Source organism: Rhineura floridana, chromosome 1, assembly GCF_030035675.1.
Source record: "Rhineura floridana isolate rRhiFlo1 chromosome 1, rRhiFlo1.hap2, whole genome shotgun sequence".
Classification (NCBI taxonomy): domain Eukaryota; kingdom Metazoa; phylum Chordata; class Lepidosauria; order Squamata; family Rhineuridae; genus Rhineura; species Rhineura floridana.
Genome location: NC_084480.1, coordinates 110,663,156 through 110,675,603, shown reverse-complemented (window position 1 = coordinate 110,675,603; position 12,448 = coordinate 110,663,156). Strand labels below are relative to the sequence as shown.

Genomic DNA, 12,448 nt, shown 5'->3' with positions numbered 1-12,448 from the left:
CTTTTCTAGTTCTCTCATAGCTGCCCTCCCCAGTCCTAGCCTTCTTCTGATTTCTTGATTATTGTCTCCCTTTTGGTTAATGACTGTGCCGAGGTATTGATAGTCCTTGACAAGTTCAATGTCCTCATTGTCAACTTTAAAGTTACATAAATCTTCTGTTGTCATTACTTTAGTCTTCTTGACTTTCAGCTGTAATCCTGCGTTTGTGCTTTCCTCTTTAACTTTCAACAGCATTCGTTTCAAGTCATTACTGGTTTTTGCTAGTAGTATGGTATCGTCTACATATCTTAAATTATTAATATTTGCCTGTCCAATTTTCACACCTCCTTCTTCTTGATCCAAACCGCTTTCCGTATTATATGTTCTGCATATAGATTAAATAAGCAGGGTGATAAAATACACCCCAGTCTCACACCCTTCCCGATAGGGAACCAATCATTTTTTCCATATTCTGTCCTTACAGTAGCCTCTTATCCAGCGTATAGGTTGCGTATCAGGACAATCAGATGCTGTGGCACCCCGATTTCTCTTAAAGCATTCCATAGTTTTTCATTATCTATGCAATTAAGGGCTTTGCTGTAATCTATAAAACACAGGATGATTTTCTCCTGAAATTCCTTGGTCCGTTCCTTTATCCAACTTACGTTTGCAGTATGATCTCTGGTACCTCATCCCTTTCTAAATTCAGCCTGGATATCTGGCATTTCTCGCTCTATATATGGTCAGAACCTTTGTTGTAGAATCTTGAGCATTACTTTACTTGCATGGGATATTAAGGTAATAGTTTGATAATTACTGCATTCCCTGGGATCCCTTTTCTTTGGAATTGGGACGTATATTGCACGCTTCCAGTCTGTGGGCCATTGTTTTCTTTTCCATATTTGTTGACAAATTTTTGTCAAAATTTGGACTGATTCCATCTGAGTAACTTGTAGGAACTCTATTGGTACACCATATATTCCTGGTGATTTGTTTCTTCCAAGTATTTTAAGTGCAGCTTCCACCTCACATTCTAAAATTTCTGGTTCTTCTTCATACGGTTCCTCCTGTCATCCTTGCATCTCTTTTATATAATTCTTCGGTGTATTGCTTCCATCTTCCTTTTATTTTATGTCGGTCCATCAGTGAGTTCCCTTGTTGATTATTCAACATCCCTACTCTTGATTTCAATTTCCCTTCCATTTTTTTCTAATCTTTTGGAATAGGGCTCTTGTTCTACCTTTTTTATTATCCTCTTCTATTTCTGTACAATAATTATTGTAGTAGTTCTCTTTGTCCCTACATACTAGTAGCTGTGTTATTGCATTTAGGGTTCTAACTGTGTTTTTGTCTCCCTTTGCTTTTGCTTTCCTTCTTTCTTTAACTATTTTAAGAGTTTCATCAGGCATCCATTGAGATCTTTCTCTCTTTTTAATTCGAGGTATTGTCATTTTGCATTCTTCCCTGATAATGTCTCTGACTTCAATCCATAGTTCTTATGGTTCTCTATCAGCTAGGTTTAAAGCCTCAAATCTGTTCCTTATTTGATCTTTAAATTCTTCTGGGATGTTATTTAAATTGTAGTTTGGCATTTTGATTGCTTTGTTGTTGTCTCATCTTCCAGTACTATCTCATGTTGCATTTTGGATAGTCTATTCATAGGGTTTTCATGGTAAAAGATATTAAGAGGTGTTTTACCATTGCCTTCCCCTGAGTCTGGATGCATCCTAGTCTGGTGTCTCAGCTTTGTCCATTCAGCCTTGGGTGCCCCTGCTAGGAGTCTAGCCTCTTAGTCTAAACTCCTGATGGCATTGTTCTCTGTTTCTTCAACACTCTCAGACCCCCTCACCAAGTTAAGTTGTGCATCCTAGAGGAGGAACTGACTCCATAGTCCATACCAAACATGATGTATTTGTATGTTGTACCTTGAACAAAGTCTGGATTTTGTTTTGCTTTTTGGACAATCACAAACAAATAAACAGTGTTATTCTAGCCTTATGCAAGTAACTTTCTGGAAGTCACTGATGCATTATGTGTTTTATGCTTTCATTCAGTTTCACTGTGTTGAATTCTAAGCAACCATCACCATCATAGTTTGTATGTGGAAGGGAGTTGATCATCACCATTCCATCTTCGCTGACAGCATGTAATAATTATTAGACTACTTTTTAATATAAGGAGACCTGGAGACTGCTCTGTGCAGCACACCCCATATACAACTTTCTATTATCCACCAGTTCAATTTGCCTTTTTCTTTTCAAAACATGTGAACAGACTGACTCACATTATCATAATTATTAATAATTGCATTTAAATCCCATCTTTTCTCCAAGGAGCTGAAGGTGACTTACACAGTTCTTCCCCTCCTCATTTCATCCCTACAACAACCATGTGAGGTAGGCTAGCTGAGGGAACTAGTCAGCAACTGGCTGGAGTTTCTGAAGACAGCAAAGAGAGGAAAAATCTCTTTGAAATATGTTGTTGATAGTGTGAATGAGTAACTGTGTTAATGTGAGACACTCCAAACAATGAAATGGCTCAGTTTTGTTATTTCATTTACAAGACTGTTGCCTCAGGCAAGCAAAAACCAGTCAGGCCAACCCAACAGTACAATGGACAGTGAAAGACCGACCCAGGAGAGGTATGGGAGAGGGCAGGGCGAAGGAAGAATCTTTTTAAAAAAATGGTCAACATTGCTGTGTGCTGATGTTGGATCCATCAATATAAGGTTTCGGCTGGTTAATTTCAAACAGTCTAAATACAAGGACAAGAACTCAGCAGTGGTTAGGTTTTCAACTTTCAAAATTACATCACATAGCTGAAAAAAAATCAATTGCACAAGCCTTGTTTAATTGCACGTGGGGGGGATTTAGTTGACTGCCCTTGGACAGACAGGAAGCCTGAGGCAAGAGACCTACTTGATGAGCAATTACCTGCCTTATTTACATTTGAATAAAAAATACACAGACCATGTGTAGAAGGAATGAAAATATCAGTAGAAAGAATTAAAACAAAGTTATTTTTCAGCAATAGAAAAGGACTTATAAGGTCTTGTAAAAGCAGAAGATAATGGAATGGTGGCAGTTTGGCAAAATGCCAACTGAACGGGCATCAACAAGCGAACTACATCCCTACTAGTAACAAGTATTTGTATCTAATCATAATCCTTAAGATTAATTGCATTCATTAATAAAATAAATAGAACATTCAGGGACAGTGTTCTTAGCAAATGGTGTCAGGATCCTTACTATTGTCATGCTTCTAGCAATGTGCTTTGTCCTAATTGCTGCATCTACGTGATACAGCCCTGGGCTCCTACTGGGAGGAAGGGTGGGATATAAACAAACAAACGCTGTGGAGTTCTGCATAATATGGACAGGTAGCTCTCTGTCACTCCCAAATTTGGAGCTATGGCTCACAACACACCAATATTCCAACCACACACACTTTGGATTAGAGTGATACTTCACTGACCATTTCACAGCCTATAATCTTGGAGGAAGGAAGTTGTGGTGATTAGCATCTATTTGCTCTTGAATCTTCTGTTCTCACCAAATGTCCAGCAAAGTCTAAATTTCCTCGTGTCTCTATGACACACCTCATCCTTTGTTAGTGCTTCTTATATCAACCATCATTAAAATATGAAATAGTCTTCTACAAAGTTTTGTGCTGCTATGCAGGTATGTGTTTGCAGAAAATTACAAAATCTGCATAGTTGTTTATGGCTGAAATGTCATGAACCCGTGCCACCAGCCTGGCCCCCAGCTTAGTCCCAGGACTCAATTCCCAAACCCAGGGCAATCGATCCTGGCAAAAGTCTCCCTTGTCAGGGCTGAGTAACAACAACAACCCTGCAAGGTAGGTAGACTGCAAACCTTGACTGGCAACCAGTCTGAGTCAAGGGGAAACCCAGAGCACCAGGAATCAACCTGCCAAGGATTTCAAAAGACAAGAGCCAAAAGAGCACTCCTTGTCCTGGAGCCTTAGGCAAATAACCAAATACATAGTAGATTCAGAGCCAAACTCCTCCTGAAAAGAACACACACTGGTAAATAGAAGTAGCTTTATTAAATATAAGTGCACAATTAACAGCAGCAAAATGGTTCCTTAAAACCCACATTCAAAGGGCAAGGTAAAATACAGAGAGTTCAATTACAAAACAATAAATCTAGCTAACCTGTTCTATACTTACAAAGAAGTATCTGTTGTATAGTGCCACAACTCCTCAGAGAAGTATAGTCCGGACAGTAGATGGAAACGGAACCCACACAGGTATCCACCTTTAGGCAAGATGGAACCCATGGGAACAAAAGCTAAAGATTTCATTCCTATACTTATGGAAAATCCCTTAGTAACAGTCCAAAACTAATTAGCCAATGAGGGGGCTTCCTCATGATGCAATGCTTCTTCAAGTCTTCGCACCTAACTGGCACATCCTCCCTGAATCTTTCCAGGCCTTACCAGGCCTTTAATTGATAAGCAGGTGTTCTAGCCCAGCCCTCCTAACTAGCTTCAGCTGTGAAACCAAACGGCAAAATCATTGCTTTCACACAGAGGCCCCATTTTAGACAAGATGAAACCCCACAATTCTTTGCCACAAAGCCATGTCTAATTCAAGCTTTCTTGACAGGCCACTCCCCTAAGCCCACCTCTTTTCAGTGATTGGTCCATAACGGTCATTTACTTTTTGCGCGCTTTTTTGGAAGAGTGCAGATGTGTATATATTATTTAATTCCCATGCATGTGTAGGTTTGTGGATGTGCAAAAGGGCAAAGTTAATGGACCCCCACAAGTGCAAGAAAAATACACATCTGGGCTGTTACATGTAACATAGTGCATACTAAAGTTGGGAGCCACTGATTACTCCCAATTCCATTGAATTTGTCAAACTGGGAGGCAAATCCCTTTCTGTTTCAATTGTTTCCCACTATCTCTTGCTGTTACTATTTTGAAAGGGCTTTCTTTCTGCCCAGTGCACCCACCAAATCTCCTCTTCATGCCTCCTGCTCCCAAATTGTATTAGATCTTCCACCGCCTACATGGGAGAAAGCAAGAGATTGTCTGTCATTCAGTTTCAAGTTAGCAAAGGGAGGACCCAGATTACTTTCAGGCTTGGGAAAGGAACACAATTTACAGTGTGTGTGCTCACACACACACACACACACACACACACAAGGGTGCCTTCCTCTAAAAACAAATGGTACTGAAATGAAAACTCTTAATTTGCAGCGACTCTTGCCAAATACTATAAAGGTGTTTCATTCTGAAACTGGTGGCAGCATTATACCATAAGGGTATCCCTTGAAGGAAAGGATTGCCTCACATACAACCTAGCAGTAACTATATTTGGGGAGTTTGGGGTATCACCCAGAGATAAGGGTGGGATACTGTGGAGTGCCCAGGCTGTGAGTAAAAATATTGCACTCAAAGGTTGGGAAGTGTTGAATAGGCCCTGTACATGTCTAAAGAGTAGATAATACATTGTATAGAGCAGGGGTGGACAAACTTGCTTAACGTAAGAGCCACATACGATAAACTTCAGATGCTTGAGAGCCGCAAGAAATGAACAAATATTACACACACATTTTTACTGTTACATGCACATTTTGTTACAAAAATTTTATATATATTTATTCATGTATGTAGTTTTTAAACTGTTAATTTGTATTAGTTTCAATAATCACAAAGTACACATGTCTATACCAAATGTTTTCAAAATCCTGAATGATTATTGTTTTAACTATATTGAGCATATTTAATACGGTAATGAACTACGGAAACATCTAAGAAAAATATGCAAATAAAAGGGGTAAAAACAGATATTTTAATGATATTTATTTGTCTTAGTAAATATCTGGTCAAAACATGGAGGAAAATATGTAAACTAATAAAATTAGAGATATTTTAATCAGATACCACCTTACAAAATTATAGTCTTATCATAATATTTTTATGACACAAACAGACATTGCTGCAATTATCAGGCTATTTACTGCTAGTAGAGGTCTTATGAGTCTCCATCTTGGCTGTGAGTCGTTGAAAATCTGGCTGATATGTTGTCAAGGATGTACGAATTAGCTCCGTCAGATGTTGATTTGTATGGATAGCATGATGCTTCGACTTCATAAACTTCATTACAGAGTACAGTGATTCACAGCAGTATGTTGTGCTGAAAATTGAGATGAGTTGCACACTGGTTTTCTTCAGGATATTTTATTTCTGGAACTTGCTTCCAGAACTCAGTTGTAGACTGGGATTTATGGATCATCTTTAGACCCAGGTCCTCCTGTAATTCTATTAGTTCCATTTCCACAGCAGATGATTCTGTAACCAGAGGTTCGAGAATTGGACAACCATCATTGATCACATCAACCATGAATGGATTTACAAGAAAGGCGAAGCGTGGCTTCAGCTTCTGCAAGTCCTCAAATCTGTCTAGGAAATTATCAAGCAGTCCTTGTAATTTATCTTTGTATTCTTCCAGTTTGTGGTCTTTTATTTCAATATCAGGGAATGTATTTACTCTCCTTTTGAGATTGGGAAAGTAACTGAAGCTTCTTGACAATATGTGTCTTTTAAAAACTCTTATTTTATTCTGAAAGCTGAAAATTGTCTGAGTAAGATCAGAAACAAACTTGTCCTTCCCCTGGAGTGCCAAGTTGAGAGTTTGTAGATGATTCATTATATCAGTAAGGAACATTAGATCTTGCATCCATTCATCATTTTCCAGTTGAGGATAGAATCTTTTCTTTTCTTCAAGAAAAGTAATAATAGGCTCCAACAGATCCACAAACCTACTTAAGACAGGGGGAGTGTGACTCTGTTGATTCTCCTTGATCTCTCAGCGGCTTTCCATACCATCGAACATGGTATCCTTCTGGGAAGACTGGCTGAGTTGGGAGTGGGAGGGACTGCATGGCAGTGGTTCCCCTCCTACTTGGCGGGTCAGCTCCAGAAGGTGGTGCTTGGGGAACATTGCTCAGCACCCTGGACTCTCTAGTATGGGGTTCCACAGGGGTCAGTTCTGTCCCCCATGCTGCTCAACATCTACATGAAACCGTTGGGTGTGGTCATCCAGAGCTTTGGAGTATGTTGCCATTAGTATGCTGATGACACACAGCTCTGTTTCTCCTTTTCATCTTCTTCAGGTGATGCTGTCAATGTGCTGAACCAGTGCCTGGCTGCGACACTGGACTGGATGAGGGCTAATAAACTGAGGCTCAATCCAGACAAGACAGATGCTGCTAGTAGGTGGTTCTTCTGACCAGATGGTGGATGTCCAACCTGTCCTGGATGGGGTTGCACTCTACCTGAAGGAGCAGGTTCATTACTTGGGGGTTCTCCTAGAACCATCTCTGTCACTTGAGGCTCAGCTAGCCTCGGTGGCACGGAGTGCCTTCTACCAACTTCAGTTGGTGGCCCAGCTACGCCCCTATCTGGACAGGGATAACCTGGCTTCAGTTGTCCATGCTCTGGTAATCTCCAAGTTAGATTACTGCAATGCGCTCTACATGGGGCTGCCTTTGAAGATGGTTCAGAAAATGCAGCTTGTGCAAAATGCAGTGGCCAGATTGGTAACAGGGACCAGACGGTCCGAACATATAAAACCGATTCTGGCCTGCTTGCATTGGCTGCCTGTATGTTTCCAAGCTCGATTCAAAGTGCTGGTTTTAACCTATAAAGCCTTACATGGCTTAGGACCACAATACCTGATGGAACACCTCTCCTGACATGAACCCACCCGTACACTACGCTCAACATCAAAGGCCCTCCTAAGGGTGCCTACTCGGAGGGAAGCTGGGAGGGTGGCAACAAGGGAGAGGGTCTTCTCAGTGGTGGCCCCCAAATTATGGAATGACTTAGTTGATGAGGTGTGCCTGGCGCCAACACTGTTATCTTTCTGGCGCCAGGTCAAGACTTTCCTCTTCTCCCAGCCATTTTAGCAAGTGTTTTTAAATTGCTTTTTTAAAATGTGTTTTTAAATTTTGTATATTTGGTTTTAATGTTTTTAATTGTTGTAAACTGCCCAGAGAGCTTCGGCTATGGGGCTGTATACAAATGCAATAAATAAATAAATAAATACACACACATACATACATACTAACATGAATTGGGCCTGAAAACAAACTTGCAACCAATGCAACTATTTCAAAATGGGGGTTATATGCATTCTAAAGGAAACTCTAGACAGTAATCTGACGGCTGCATTTTGGACTAGTTGAAGTTTCCAAGTCATTAAGGGCAGCTCCACATAGAGCGCATTGCAATAATCCAATCAGGAAGCTGCCAGAGCATGGAGTACTGTGGCCAAGTCGTCTCTGTCCAAAAGGGGCTGAAGATGGTGAACCAGCTAGAGCTGGAAAAAGGCACTTCTAGCTACTGATGCCACCTGACCCTCCAGTGACAATGTTGGATCCAAGAGTAGCCACCAGGCTGTGGACCTACTCTTTTCAAAGGAGAGCAACTCCGTCTAGAACAGGTTGCTTCCCCACCTCACGGACATGAGACCCGTGGACACATCTGTCTTTTCAGGATTCAGCCTCAATTTATTGGCCCATCATCCAGCCCATCAGCATCTCCAAGCACCAGTTCAACACCTCAACCACCTCTCAGATGGAATAGAGAAGTAGAACTGGGTGTCATCTACATATTGATGGCATTTCACCCCAAAACTCCTGAAAAGAGCGCCCAGTGGCTTCATATAAGTGAATGCATGGGGGACAAAATGGAACGCTGCGACCACCACAGGACAGCTCCCATGGTGCCAAACAGTAACCTATCATAGCTACTTTTTGGAAGTGGCTCTGGGGGTATGAGTGCAACCAATGAAGCACAGTGCCCTCAAAAGATACCATTGTCAACAATATCAAAAGCCACTGAGAAATCAAGCAGAACAAGCAAGGTTACATTCCCTCCCCTCTCCTTACAGATGTCATCAACCAAGGTGACCAAGTGCTTTCAGTGCCATGGCCAGACCTGAAACAGACTGGAACTGATCCAAGCATGATTGAAGCTGGACTGCCACTACCTTCTGGAGCACCTTGCCCAAAAAGGGGATATTCACCACTGGATGATAGTTAACGCCTCTGGGTTACGGAGGGGATGCACCTCCTTCAAGGCAGATGTTACATCCCCCTCCTCCAGTGAAGCATTAATCACTCCCAGGACCCACCCAGTCAATCCCCTATAGGTAGTTCTAAGGAGCCAAGATGGCAAGGGTCAAGGGGGCAGGTGGTCAGCCATGTTTCTTCAAACAGCTTGTCCACCACAGCTATAACTGAAACTGATCCAGTACAGATGGAAAAGACAGTGTTCTGGATGCCTCCATTGGACTTGCTCTGTGGCACACAGCTCTGTCTGAATCTGAGCTATTTTGTCCCTAAAGTGCCTTGTGATGTTGTTACAGCAGACCTCTGAGGGTGTCACAGCAACACTCTCTTGGCCAGATGACAAAACCCCATTTACCAGTAGGGAAAGCTCTGTTGGGTGGCTACTTGCAGATGCAATGATGGTAGAGAAGTAATCTTCCTTCGCTACTACCACTGTCAGATGGTAGGCACGATGGTGCAGCCTTACCCATGTTCAGTCAGAATGGAGTAGCTACATTCAGTTTTACATATAGAAACACAGTAAGCTGCCTTATACTGAGTCAGTCTATTGGTCCATCTAGCTCAGTATTGTCTACATCAGTGATTCCCAACCTGGAGGCCATGACCCCCAGGGGGGCTGTGAAGAAATCCAGAGGGGGCCGCAAAGAGTAAAGAAATGAATTATTAATTTTTTAAAAAAGTCTTCACTTCCTGAACGCTGTCTGCTCTCCACTGCCACTGCAGATGACACCTCCCCCTTGCTCGAAATGAGAGGGGAGGACTTTTGCTGAAGCTGCAGAGTGTCTTTCAGGCACATTTTGGGCAGGCGTCTGCCTATGAAACACATGGCAGATGCCGAAGGAGGCTGAGGACAGAGCTACCAGGAAAAGGAGAGGGTTACTATCACCGACTCCCGTCTCCTCGCACTGCCGCTGCTGCTGATGCCCTTGGTCAGAACGAGAGGAGAGGACTTTTTGTGAAGCAAAAAGAAGCAAGGCTGCAAGGAAAGGCCACTTCCCCCCTTCCTCCTGGCAGCCATCCTGCCTGTCTTTCTTGGCTCCTGCTTCACTGTCACCTTTTAAAAAATATTCTTATTTGCGAGGCTGCCTAAATCTCGCCTTCTGCCCAGACAGAGCCAAGCAGCATTGAGGATGCTCAGGACTTGCTTGCCGTCTATTTCTGAGGCTACGTGTGTGTGCCAGTGGCCCTCCTTTCTTTCATCTACACTCTGCCCCCCCAATCTCTGTCTCCAAGATGCTGCAGCAGTTGAGGGCTTCCCGCCTCCCATGTGCCCAAATGCATGCCTGCCTGCAGATGCTTGCAGGAGGGGCAGGTGTGTTTGTGTGTGTGCATACACGAATCTGTCTTCTGCTCCACTCTCATTCCCCAAGTGCGCACTAACCAAGTCATTAGTTCTGATGATCATCCCAACGCCTAAAAGCACTAACCCCCCTCCTCAATCTGCTCACAGTGGTGTCTGCAGTGCACAATCTAGCATCCCCATCACCACCATATTGCTGCTTATTATTATTATTTTTAAAAAAACAAAAAAAAGCTCAGCAGGTTGGCTGGCTGGGATCCTGGTATTGCAGTAGAAATGTATTTATTTATTTAATTATTGCATTTATATTCCATCTTTCCCCCAAGTTGCTCAAGGTGGTGCACATGGTGTCCCCTCTTTCCATTTTATCCTTACACCAACCCTTTGAGATAGGTCAGGCTGAGAGACTGTGTCTGGCTCAAGGTCACCCAGTGGGCTTCATGGCTGGGGGGGATTTGAACCTGGTTCTTAGTCCAACACTGTGACCCACTGGTGTTGGGAGACAGGACTGTACATCTTCAGGCTGTGTGTGGGGGGGAGGGGGATACCAATTTGATTGGACCTTTGCATTAAGAAAAGAAAGCAACACGTCCCTATCTGGAAAAGGATATGTGGAGATGTGATTTTGCCATGCACCTTTTTTTCCAATTAACAGAGACTAAAATTACAAGTAGCATGGGGGGGTCACATAAATTTTTGAGCTTACAAAGGGGGTTCCGTTCTCATAAAGGTTGGGAACCACTGCTCTACACTGAATGGGTTGGATTCCTGCACTGAACAGGGGGTTAGACTCAATGGTCTTATAGGCCCCTTCCAACTCTGCTATTCTGTGATTCTATGACCACAAGTGGCTCTTCAGTGTTTCAGCAGCAGTCTCTCCCAGCCCTTCCTTGAGATGCCAGAGACTGAACGTGGGACCTTCTGCAAGGCAGATGCTCTACCACTGAGCTATGGCCCTTCCCCAACTGATACAGTAACATGTAAAATAGCCAAGAGAAAGCTTACAAGTGCTGGTCAAAATGAAAGCAAATATGGGAGGATTAGGGAGTTATGTTGGCATTTTATTAAATGAACAGACCAGAAAAAGTGTTGTAACCCTGGATGGCAAGTCCAACTCCTGGATGGCAAGTGGCAAGTCTACTATTTAATCATCCTGGTGGTATCTGCAAGACTCAATACATACCATGAAAACATTTCAGAGTGTATTTTTGTGTTGTTCTCCAGAAAACCTCATTTAAACTAACGGAAGTTAACCTACCTCTGTGAAATTTGAATCTCTTTTAAATCTCTTGAATCTCTTTTAAATCTCTGTGGTGCAGAGTGGTAAGTGGTGGTAACGCAGCCGAAGCTCTGCTCATGGCTGGAGTTCGATTCCAATGGAAGGAGGAAGTTGAATCTCCAGTAAAAAGGGGTCAAGGTCTACTCAGCCTTCCATCCATCCGAGGTCGGTAAAATGAGTACCCAGCATATGCTGGGGGGTAAAGAAAGGCCGGGGACGGAACTGGCAATCCCACCCCATATATATGGTCTGCCTAGTAAACGTCGCAAGAGGTCACCCTAGGAGTCGGAAACGACTCGCACTACAAGTGCGGGGACACCTTTACCTTTTTTTAAATGCAATACTGCTCTCATGTGGTAATGCTTAACAACTACATGTTATTTATGTTTATATGTTCAAATATGTCACTGGGAGACCTTTTAGTAAAAAATGACTAATAAGTATAATTATTTAATAATACATTTAACTAATGTATGAAGCTTTGGCTGGTCAAAGAATATTATTGATATAACGGTAAAAAAAAACCTTGGGCTCTTAAAATAAAGGAAAGGTGCCGACTTTTTTGCAGGGAGAAAAGACAGGCAATTCTTATATATGCCCCCCCCTCAATTACAATTCTGACTCCTCCAATCTTTGCAAATTCAGTTTTACAAAGTGTTGATTCATGTAGTACAAAGGGTTTTTTTACTCCTGAATTAAAATTGGAGCACACTTCACTGACACACAAAAGTGCAGTTGTAGGGCTGCCTTGTAGCATCCTGGTTTGTCTTATGCCTATTT

The 12,448-nt window shown here is 42.4% G+C and overlaps 1 protein-coding gene across 1 annotated transcript in view; it reads right to left on the bottom strand.

Moving 5' to 3' along the window:
• LOC133385888 (uncharacterized) overlaps window positions 1-11,906 on the bottom strand; it is a 66,172-nt gene extending 54,266 nt beyond the window's left edge. Inside the window, exon 1 of the mRNA XM_061629496.1 lies at window positions 11,648-11,906. The gene's annotated coding sequence lies outside the window, so the exon portion shown is untranslated. The remainder of the gene's footprint in view (window positions 1-11,647) is intronic.
• Window positions 11,907-12,448: the final 542 nt, after the last annotated feature.